This window comes from Tenrec ecaudatus, chromosome 17 (assembly GCF_050624435.1).
Source record: "Tenrec ecaudatus isolate mTenEca1 chromosome 17, mTenEca1.hap1, whole genome shotgun sequence".
NCBI classification, from domain to species: Eukaryota; Metazoa; Chordata; class Mammalia; order Afrosoricida; family Tenrecidae; genus Tenrec; species Tenrec ecaudatus.
The window spans coordinates 46,454,650-46,467,185 of NC_134546.1; the positions used below are offsets into that span (position 1 = coordinate 46,454,650).

Here is a 12,536-nt window from a genome sequence, read left to right on the forward strand (position 1 = left end):
CATCTTTCTTGTAGAAAAGGTTCACAAATGCACATTTACACATGTAAAATTACTCATTCTTGACCCTGTTCTGTTTGTCAAATCCTTAAGTGCTCTGAAAAAGAAAAAAAAAACCTTTTAATTTGTTTTTAGAAGAAATTAAAAGAAATAACCACAAAGGATGACCTAATGGGATGAAGTGATGAGCCAAATTTATTAAAAATAAAATACACAAAGATTACAGATGGATATTATCTGAATTTTACAAAAATTGCATTTTATTAGAACTACACATGCTACCACTTAATCACTATATGAACTGAAGGAAGTTGCTTAACTTTTTGTTTCCGTCTCACCAGTTGTAAACAGATATAGTAAAACTGCATCTATCTTTAAAATAAACACAAACTCTCACTACCATGGAATTGATTCTGACTCACAGCAATTCTGTAGGATGCAGTAGTGAGCGGGCTTAAAATGGTGGGGAAAGACTTCTCTCTTTTAAGAACACCACACATCTATTCATTTGTTTCATGTTTGGTTTGTATGTTTCTATGAGGTTGAAAGCTATGATACCAGTATCTCTAATATCAAGAAGGTCATCCCTGGTGAACACATTTCATGAAAATTTCCAAACAGAGACAGACTAGGAAGAATGTCAGGCAATTCAGTACCGAAAATTAACCATAAGAAGAGGGGAAGAGAAAAAACACTACTTATCAGCAGATTGAGCTAGGTCGAATTGGGCCACTGAAAGCTGCTTTGGGAGTCATGGGGACACTTTACTGAGCAGATAAAGTTTCAGAGTTCAATGGCCTAATCCAATTCTTCCAAAGGAGATCTATCCTTGAGTGGGATCTCATTAGGAACAGCATTATTGGGTTTCTCATCACCTTTTGGGAATGTTGAAGGATGAACATATGGGATTATTCATCATTCACTGAATCTCAGTTAAATTATTTTATTTGTAAAATAAAGAGGTCATTTTAACTTCCATTTAAACAAACTCAAGAGTGTTTCAAGACTGTCAGAAAAGAAAATAATTGCCCTTGGGCATAATTAGTGAGAAGGACCCAATGACTTCCTGGTGAAGAACAAGGATTTCAGCCTTCACTGTGGCTTAGAGCTCAGTGTGAAGAAGAACAAAAATCCTTACAAATGGACAAATATTAAGGCCATGATGATTGGAGCAAAGATGGAAGCTGTCAAGGATTGGGCCTTCCTCGGATTCACAACCCATGCTCATCAGAGAAGCAGTCAACGGACAAACAAACGTGTTGCTTTAGGTAAAGCGGCTGCCCGAGACTTCTTTAGAATACTGAGAAGTGAGAATGCTATTTGAGGATGAAATCATGCCTGACCCACGACATGGTATTTTCAGCTGTGTCACGTGCATGTGAATGCTTGACATTGAACAAGGAAGCCTGAAGAAGAATCAATGCGCTTGACTTGTGGTGCTGGCACAGAATATTGAAAGTACCATGGACTGCTGAAAGGCTAAAAGTCTTAATAGAGCTGTCTTCGAAGAAGTATAGCCAGAGTGCTCCTGAGAGGCAAGGATGGGTAGACTTTATTTCACATATTTTGGACATGTCAGGAGAGACCAGTTCCTGGAGAAAAACATCATGTTTGGTAAAGTAGAAGAACAGAGAAAAAGAGGAGGGGCCTAAAAAAGATGGATTGACACAGTGGCTGCAACAATGGGTTCAGGAAAAATTGTTCAGGATGGTGATGCAGGCCTAGATAGTGTTTTATCTGTCTTGCAAAGGGTTGTTATGGGTCGGAATGAAATCGATGTCACTTAACAACAAAATATAAAAAACGGAGATACATACGGAGATGTTGACACAAACCTCCTGATTAAAAAGTACATTTCCTTTCTGGTGCATCCACTTCCTGCTGTCTCTGTCTCTCTGTTTCTCTATGTTCATCTCCCTTATAGCCCACTCTTTTTTGCCATTTAAATAAAAATGTCAACATTCTTGAGTGTTTATGGAGAGATTTCTGGTAGTAGAAGCTAGGATAGTAGGCCTATACATGAAAACTGCTTGGCACAGAGGGAAGGAGAGCTGAGGATCAACGTGAGTTTTCAGTAATTTCTAAATTTGTTTAAACTATGTTTATGTAGTTTAGCAGGATATAAGAAGAATGAATAGAGAAATTCATGGAAAGAAGATATTTGGGCCCAAATGAGAATTAATTTTCTATCTAACCTTGAGAGAAATTGAGTAGTGTGATAGGTAGATTTATTGTGTCATTCTGGCCATTGAACACATGTAGGATTAATTGAAGGTTGGAGAGGTAAATGGCTCAGCGAGCCTCACCTGTCTTGTCTCTTGCTCTTTGATGACTGGACCAGTGTGCAGCTGGCTTAGCTTATTCTCTGCCTCGATTTGTAAACTACACTACCTGTGGGACACCTAACCTGTGGACCGTGTTGCTATAGTTTGAGGTTCCTTCAAGACCTGCTTCACCATGCTACTGGAGTATACATCACTTGAGCTGGGCACTGTCTGACCCTGTCATCTGACTGACTAATGGTGACCTGCCTTGCTGTTTGCTGCCTGTGGCCAGATTGCCTGAATTACTCTACAGAGGACTCATCTGTCTGCTTCCTGGACTTGCACCCGGCTGCTCTCAAGATCTGAAGGACTGCCTGTGTATTAGCTGTCTCATGGAAGTGAGTTACACTGAGCCATTTGTACTGCTCTATAATTAACTGTTTATTTCTTATGTTTATCTATCTATTTACATAAGTATATATAAAATCATAAGTGCCCTGTTTTTTTTCTCATTAAACTTTGTTTTAATGGGTCTCAAAATCCTGTGACAAATTTTTGGTCAAGTTGTTTTCCTTTTAAAAAGTACTGATTTTAAAAACTAATAACTTGAAACGGCCACACAAAAAAGAAACAAATGGTCCACAAACATTATTTTCCTTCTGAAAGTTTTACGATGCTTTGTCGTCATCAACCAGTCTTTTACTATGAAACTTAAATGGCCAATTGAGACAAACAGTGCTGAGACCGTTCTTCCACCCCTGATTAAGACTGGAGTGGCAGGTGTGATGGGTAATATTCATTTAGCCTTCTGAGCCTTCTGGGCAGATTTGGTGACCTTGCCAGCTCCAGCAGCCTTTTTGTCCACTGCCTTGATGACACCCACAGCAACTGTTTGTCTCATGTCTCGGACAGCAAAACGACCAAGAGGAGGATAGTCAGAGAAGCTTTCCACACACATGGGCTTGCCAGGCACCATATCAACAATGGCAGCATTACCAGACTTCAAGAACTTGGGGCCATCTTCCAACTTCTTGCCAGAACGGCGATCGACCTTCTCTTTGAGCTCAGCAAACTTGCAAGCGATGTGTGCAGTGTGACAATCCAGCACAGGTGCGTATCCAGCACTGATTTGGCCTGTATGGTTCAGGATGATCACCTGAGCAGTGAAGCCAGCTGCTTCCATTGGTGGGTCATTTTTGCTGTCACCAGCCACATTGCCACGGCGAACATCTTTGACAGAGACATTCTTGACATTGAAGCCTACATTGTCCCCAGGCAGAGCTTCACTCAAAGCTTCATGGTGCATTTCAACAGACTTCACTTCAGTGGTAACATTGACTGGAGCAAAGGTGACCACCATTCCAGGTTTCAGAACCCCAGTTTCCACTCTGCCCACAGGGACAGTCCCGATACCACCAATCTTGTAGACGTCCTGGAGAGGCAGGCGCAGGGGCTTGTCAGTTGGGCGGGTGGGTGGCAGGATGCAATCCAGAGCTTCAAGTAGCGTGGTCCCACTGGCATTGCCATCCTTGCGGGTAACCTTCCACCCCTTGAACCAAGGCACATTAGCACTTGGTTCCAGCATGTTGTTACCATTCCAACCAGAAATTGGCACAAATGCTACTGTGTCAGGGTTATATCCAATTTTCTTAATGTAGGTGCTGACTTCCTTAACAATTTCCTCGTATCTCTTCTGGCTGTAGGGTGGCTCCATGGAATCCATTTTGTTAACACCAACAATTAACTGTTTCACACCCAGGGTGTAAGCCAGAAGGGCATGCTCACGGGTCTGCCCATTCTTGGAGATACCAGCTTCAAATTCACCCACACCAGCAGCAACGATGAGGACAGCACAGTCAGCCTGTGATGTTCCTGTAATCGTGTTTTTAATGAAGTCTCTGTGTCTGGGGGCATCGATGATGGTCACATAGTACTTGCTGGTCTCAAATTTCCACAGGGAAATATCAATGGTGATGCCACGTTCCTGTTCGGCTTTCAGCTTATCCAAGACCCAGGCATACTTGAAGGAGCCCTTCCCCATCTCAGCAGCTTCCTTCTCTAATTTTTCGATGGTTCTCTTGTCGATCCCACCACATTTGTAGATCAGGTGACCAGTTGTGGTGGACTTGCCAGAATCGACGTGTCCAATGACGACGATGTTGATATGGGTCTTTTCCTTTTCCATTTTGGCTTAGGCTTTTGCGATGGTTTTCACCGACACCTATATTCTGGCGGCAAACCCGTTGCGAAAAAAAAAGGCCCTGTTTTTTTTTTCTCTAGAGAACACTGTCTAACATAAATAGTATCTGAAACTAATGGAATTCCTTTTTTCAATTTTGGGCTCAAATGGTGTTTGCTATTGCTTGCTTAACATTTTGGAAGGCCTCTGTAGTAGTTGCACTTTAGAGTAAGAAGCTGGCTTTAAATCCGTTGTGGTTTTCCAACTGAAAAAGGAACTTTAAAAGGAGTTAAAATGGGATTAACTTCTGTATTTTGCTCATTTTTATAAAATGGGCAGCTGGTGAGATGATGGAGCATTATAATCTACTTGGGATTATGTGCTTCTTTATTCTTTTATGACCTTCTGATTGGGAATATCATGGTAATTTATGAAACAATTGTATGAACATCACTAAACAAAATTCCCAAACCACAGATACACCAACACTATCTGGACCCACAAATACTTGAGAAGCAATATCTAATTTAAACCAAATATTTCTGTCTCCAGTATACCTAACGTAACTATTGTTTTGTTTGTTGTTAGGAGCTGTCAAATTGGTTCTGACTCAAATGACCGATGGACAACAGGAGGAAACACCGCTCAATACTGGACCACCCCCACAATTGTTTCTACGTTTGAGTCCACTGCTGCAGCAACTGTGCCGATCCATCTTGTGGAGAGTCTACTTCTTTTTCACTGCCCATCTACTTTACTAAATATGGTATCCTTCTCTAGGGACTGATTTCTCCAGACAACATGTCCCAAAGTATGTGAGATGAATTCTTTCCAGCCTTGCCTCTAAGGGGCATTCTGGCTATACTCCTTTCAAGACAGAGAGATGTATTTGTGCTTTTGACAATCCACGGTACTTCTGCACCAACACAATCATTAAAAAATAATGACTTTTCTTTAGTCTTCCTTATTAACTTTGCTAAGTGTGTCAAACAGCAACCAGTGGTTTTTCACTATTATCTATAATCTAAGTGCAGATAACAATGTTAGGTCATATTCACTCAATATCCCAGAAAGAATTACTTCTGAAACAGTTTTCTAACAAAATAAACTCCACCTATTTGAATATAGATGCAATCACTTTGAAACTTTATATCCAGTTTCCAAGAATGTTATAAAAATTAGTCCTATAGTATATGTCACCCTAGGAAGAAAATGTGCTTATTTTTCAGTGAAACATTCATCGTAGAAGATTCTAATTTGTCACACCTCCATTTTCTTACCTCTTACATTGACAAAACACATACTGCAGTAGGTGACTATGCTGAAGACAGGACACAGCTCCCAGACTCTCCAACATGCTTCGCCAGAGAGTTTTTCAGGGAAAAGAAGGGATTGGAAATTCACTTCGGAGACTGTATCTGTGGAGAAGGGAACAGAGTAAGGGTGAGCAAGGTTTTGAAAGTACTGTGTTTAGAAATAGGTTCAGAAAATGCACTGAATAAATAAAAGGAGAGAAACAGATCGACAGGGGAATAGTGAGAAAGAGAAACCAAGAGGTGGTTTGAAGAAAGGACAAAAATAAGTCAAACAAATTAACTGGTGATGTTTTTACGTTTTACTGTGCACTGTGTAAAGGTCATGAGGGATATCTTGAGAAGTTTCCAAGTCTGATATATTTTTATTCTGTTCCTGCAGCCTATAGTTTCATTTTGTTCCAAAGAAACAACTGAACTTTTCAAAGATAATTAATGAAGAAACCTTTAAGGCCTTAGAACTTCTCTATTGCCATAAGTCTGATCCTGCCTCCTCCACATATGGTGCTACTGGAATACATCTCTTATTTCTTTGATCCCAAAGGTCACTTCTGCAAATTCAACCATCAAAGGAAAGGAGAAACCGGTGGATTCTTTCCTTACTATAGCATCCCCCCTGCTCCCCCCCACCCTCTAAGTTCTATCATTGTCTCCTCCAGTAAGAAGATGAAATAGCAAACATTTCTAACTCCTCTGCCAAGCCAATAAGCCAGTCTTCAAATGGAAAACTTCTATTGAATGATCAAAATAAGTAGTCAACATTTCTGGGTATTGAGAGACACTGATATGTTTTCTCTCAACACTGGAACAATACTTTTTTGAGGCAAATTATTTTTCACACTCTCATTTTCTGTTTGTTCACTGAGAGAAAAGAACCCATGATTCAGTGCTTGCTATTGTTCTGTGTATCTATAAAATTATATTATTCTTTAATTTACCATCTAACATGCTAACAAAGTAATAATTAAAATAATAATGATCATAATCATATTCAATTATTATTTGTATCATACCCAATATGTGTTTACCTTTAATATAAGTTTAATATTATATAAATTTAAGAATGATATGTATTATAATCTTAAGTAAGATTTTCCTGATGATTTTTAAATATAATTATTTCTACTTTGATGTTATGAGACAATGATGGGTTAACTCTTCTACTAGAGGGCATCACAGTCTATTGAATGTCTCCCTCTCTTCCTTTCTCTTTCTCCTTTTTCTTGTGCACATACATACACCGTATTGTTCCTTATCACCAAAAATTATTTGTAGACAAGAACATGTTTTTTTAATTAATGAAAATAAATCTTTCTTGATATTTCAGGGGGAAAATGCTCTAAATATGCCTCTACATCTGCTCATGGATATGTATGGACTCCTTGGATGGCTCATTGGGTTAATGACAGAGCACTCACAGTAGAAATGTTTTAGACTAAGTTGTAGGATAATGTCATTTTAGCTCTGCATGTGCTGCATATCTGGCGGACAGTGTAGGGAACTTTACAGCATTATGTTATTAAGCCAGTTGTAGCCATCACTTTGATTTGCATCGATGTCAATGTCATCATCATGGTCAGACTTTGCAATTTCAATTTCTTCACTTTCACCTGCATAGGCACCACCAAAAGACTTTTCTGCTGCCTTTTTCAACAATATTTTGAATGGTTCTACTTTGAACAAATCTCTTTGGCAAGTTTTTCAGACATAACAGCTGTTGGTGAACTTTTCATCCAAAGGCCCACGTCAATATATTTCCTTCAAGATGCTATGATACCAGCTACTCCAGACCAAGAAGAAGGCACTTGAATTGTGTGGTATGTGAATTATATACCAAGAAAACTCGGGGGAGGGGGTACTGTTGACTTTTTTTATTGTGACAAATTTATAGAAAGTGATTCCTGCCTATTTATTCCCTAATTTGGTGAAAAAGAACTTCATTCCAAACAAAAGAGCCATTTACTTTAAAACTATTTTCTTTGCGACTTCATAACCATAATTTTGCTGCTGTTAGGAATCATAATGTAAATATTTGATATGCAAGATGTATTTTCATTGTTACAAATTGAACATAATTAAATCACAGTGATTAAGCACAAAAACAATATGTAATTATATATTGTGAAATATTTATTTCTAAGTACAAATAGTGAAATTTTGTCTTGAAGCATGGTATAGCATGAGTAACAGACTTCATGCCTAGTACTCATATGTTGGTGTATCTGCATGTGGGCAGACCCGCCTGGAGATGGATAAAAGAGCAGTGACTCGGTTCCTAAGACCATCAGAAATTTGTGTTTTCCGATGGTCTTAGGCGACCCCTGTGGAAATGTCGTTCAACCCCCAAAGGGGTTGTGACCCACAGGTTGAGAACCACTGCTTTAAACATTCCACATCAGAAAGTTTGCTATAACTTTAAGTTACCACTACTTTGAAATAAACTAATGTTTCAGTCCATAAGTGATTGTGCATGATATACAGAGACAGAACAGGGCTGCCCAGTGCTCTGCTTGTCTGCAGAGCCTCTAATTGTGACTCACAATGGTTAGGACAAGAGTGGACAAGAAAGAGAGCTTCCCCACAGGAGTTTTCGAAAGAAAATCTCTATGTCTTGAGAGCTGTTTGAACCATACCTACATACACTAAAAACAGTTAATAAATAATAATCCACAAAAGATTATCAAATAATAATGAAAAAATACTGTTAGATTTTCTAGGGTATCAAGCAATGTTCATTTCATATATTATGGGACAGTTCTTTGCAAATAAAAATATAGTTTCAATACTCACTACTTTTAAGGATGACTTGGTTTTGGGTTATCTAAGAGGGTGTAGACAAAAAGCATATGATATCTTAGAACTTCAATTTTTGCAGTCAGAATGAGCAGCTTGTAGGAAATGTATAAGGCCTCTCATAACAATCATCTGTAGAAAGACCTGAGTACATTTCTGAAGTGTCAAAGTTCTGAAATGGGTCAAATGATGACTTAGTCTTCAAATAGTGAATGCTACTAGCTAATGCACTGACTTGATCTCCATGAAAAATATGGAGAAATTACTAAGCGTGAAAGTTTATTCCAGCTTAGGAAAGAATATAGTGATCGGTTTGAGTCACCAGAGTGAAGAATAATACAAAATTATATCTCCTCCTTTCTTAAAAATTGTCTATTATGATTATCATTCCAAATAATATTACATATATTGTATTATAATAGCACCTCATTTATAATTAGGCCAAGGTTTTTATTAATGACCTGAATGTACATATTATTTATGGATGAACATAACTAATACAGCAGATAGAAGAGTCATGGGTAAACATAAATTAGAAAGAATTCAATTCAACCAAATGGAAATTAAACATGCATAAACGCAACCCCAGTATTGATCTCAAGAGCAATTGTTGAAATATTCAGTGATGGACATGCCTTTTAGTTTGGGTGAAAATTATAGTGAAGAATAGTTTGAACAAAATGTTCCTCTATGGGAATATGTCTTCAGACAAATAATACTACCTAAAGAGTCTCAGTCGGAGGAAAGGAAGTCTTCTGTGATCAGACGCCCATCTTATATTGCATTAAGGTCATGCTGCCAAAATGAAATTAATGATGAAGATCTATCAAATATTTAGAGGTTGCCAGGCAGTGTGTTGAGTAGCTTATATTCATTTAATTTTTAGATAAAATAGGAATTGCTCACTTGAATTTTACAAGACAGAAAAATAAGAATTTAGGAGGTTAATTAACATGCCCCAATTCGTGTAACTGTTAAGAGAGTGAAGCATAATTTAAAACCACTTCTCATACACCAAGAATCATATTCCTACCACTAAAGTACAAAGGTACATCAAAAAGTATTCCTACTAGAGTTACAATTTAAACATGTGTAAGTTTAGTTTATTTCAAGGGGAAAAAAGTGTTTAAGCATGTCTCTGAGATAAGTGAATGATTGTATCCAAGTTCTCTCAGTAAGACACTTTAACAAGATCAGGTGTCTTTTGCCATGGAGAAAAATGACTTTGAGGCCAAGGCAAGTATCAAATTTTTAATGAAAGTCTTCGAAGGTTTGAGACAAGTTTATCATAATGCTACTTCACATAAAAGAGCCATTTTTGAAAGGATCAAAGATTTCAAGGTAGTCCCGTAAAATTTAAGTATGAATTTAAGTCATAGCGATCAGCTCAAAGTTTATTATGACTGGTTTTCAGGATTCCAAAGCAGTCATCTTAGTAGATTGTTTCAAAAGGCATACAATGATCGTAGTGGCTGATTGTCAAAAAGTTTAAATGGAAACTTTCAACGCAATTGAATAGTGCATTGGTGACAAAAAGGGCAGAAAAGTTTCATGAAAGAAAAAAAAATTTTCTCCCATCATGAAAATGGTGGCACTGTAGAGTAGTCATTGACATCCACAGGTTTGGCTGTTCAAACCCATCAGTTACTCCAAAAGAGAAACATGAGCTCATCTAAACATTAACAACTTTCGAAGCCTAATACAACATTCTTGTGAGTTGGAACGAACTTGACGACACTGGGGTTGTTGGTATCACAGCCCATCTGCTCATTCTCCCAGGCTAGCAAAAGTCAACCTCTGAGAATGGATTTAGGAAACATTAACCTATCACCTACAGCCCTGACCTTGCCCCTTCAGACATCTTGTTTCCCACACTAAAAGAACATTTAAAAGACGCAAAATTTGAGCTCCTTGAGGATGTCAAAACTATCATTTCAACATAACGTAACTCGAAATATGTAGAATTCTTTGAAGAATGGTTATTATTGTTGTTATTAGACGCCATCAAGTAGATTCACAATCATAGCAATCCTAGATACAAGAGAACAGAACACTGCCTGGCTCCACATCATTTTCACCACTGTGTCTGTTTCAGCATCTCTTTGCAGTCCATGTGCCAATGATGTAGTCAAAAGCCCTTCTCTCCTTTGCTTGCCTTCTATTTAACCAGGCATGATGTCCTTTTCCGTGGACTGGTTTCTCCTGACAACATGTACAAAGTAAGTTCATGAACCAAAGTCTCCACATCCTTACTCACAAGGAGCATTCTGGATCTCTTTCCTGCAAGATAAGTTCGTTTGTTTTCCGGCAGTCCATGGAAATCTCAACATTCTTCATCAACACTGTAATACATGTTCCTATGGAAGAATCATGCCATTTTCCATTGTCCACTTTTCACCTCCTGCCTATGTGGGGATCAAAAATACCACCGTTTCAGTTCTATCTTTGGTTTTTATTACTTTTAAGAGGGCTTGCAGCATATTTTCCCAATGTAAGATGCCCACCGATATCTTGACTGCTGATCCACCAGTATCGCTTGTGGTCCAAGTAAAATGAAAACCTTGATTACTTCAGTCTTTTCACCATTTTTCATAATGTTGCCCATATAGTTGTGAGGATTTTTGTTTACCTTGAGATGTGGTTCCATTTCCTTTTCATTACTCTGAAACATCCTCCACAGTGAAGAACACAGGATGGCTACATTCTTTGACCATCATCAGTAAGTGCTTCAAGTTCTTTGGCTTTCAGAGAACGAGGTCTTATCCTCTGCACATAACAGGTTATTAAGGAGACTTCTGCCACTCTTGATGCTTCATTGTTCTTCATATAAACTAGGTTCTCAGATGATTTATTCAACACAGAGATAAAAAAACTATGTGGATATTACATAAACTTGATGAATATATTTCATGATTTTTAAAAATGCCATATCCTCTTGTTAAATAAGAATGACTACTCATTGGTCTAAGTATCAGTTCTCTATGAGTGTAATTAAACATTTCTGAAATTCCAAATCTTCTCAAATTTTTCCATTTGTTTCTTTTTTGTGTGTGGTTCACATGGTCAACTGCATTTGCAATAAAACATAAGTAAACATCTTTCTGGTATTCTCATCTTTCAGTTATGGTACATGTGATGCTAGAAATGATATCCTTTATTCCATGTCTTCTGAATGTAGCTTGAATGTCCAATAGCTTCAGTGCATGTACTGATACAGTAAAGTGCTAATTGTGTATGGTATTGATTTTTTATTATTGTTTCTTTGTTAAATGCGATCAAGTTGATTCCAACTTACAGTGACCCTATGTACAACATGATGAAACACGTAACTAAACACTGCCCAGTCTTATGCCATCCTTACATTGTTATGTTTTAGCTATTGCCCAGCTACTGTATTAATCCATCGTGTCAAGGTTTCCCCTTTATGCTTTCCTTCCACCTTCACAGAGCATAATGTCCTTTTCCAGGGATTGAGCTCTCCTGATAATATGTCAATATTTCATGGGATAAAGTCTTGCCATCCTAATTTCTAAGGGGCATCCTGCTTTTATTTCTTTCAAGACAAATTTGTTTGTTCTTCTGGCAGGTCATAATGTTTTTTATTTTATTTTCCTGGACCATAATTCAAAGGCAGCAATTCTCCTCTGCCCTTCCTTGTTCAATGATCAACTTTCACAGGAACGTGAGATAATTGAAAATGCCAGTGGCACCTTAAGCTTCATAGTCACCTCCTTGCTCTTCAACATTTCAAAGAAGTATCGTATGACAGGTTTACCCAGTGCAATGCATCATATTACCCCTTGACTGCTGCTTCCACAAGCACTGATTGTGCATGCAAGCCAGATGAAACTCTTGAAAGCTTTGATCTTTTCTCAGTTTTTGGTTATGTTATTTATTGGCCCAGTTGTGAGGATTTTTATACTTATGCCTTTGCTCATTTCCACATAGTTGGGTCACCTTACTTTGGAGTGGACACAGATATGTATCTCT

General features: G+C 38.0%; 1 pseudogene; it reads right to left on the reverse strand.

Annotated features, from left to right (window-relative positions):
• Positions 1–2,925: 2,925 nt before the first annotated feature.
• Positions 2,926–4,511, reverse strand: LOC142430385 (elongation factor 1-alpha 1 pseudogene; annotated as a pseudogene).
• Positions 4,512–12,536: the final 8,025 nt, after the last annotated feature.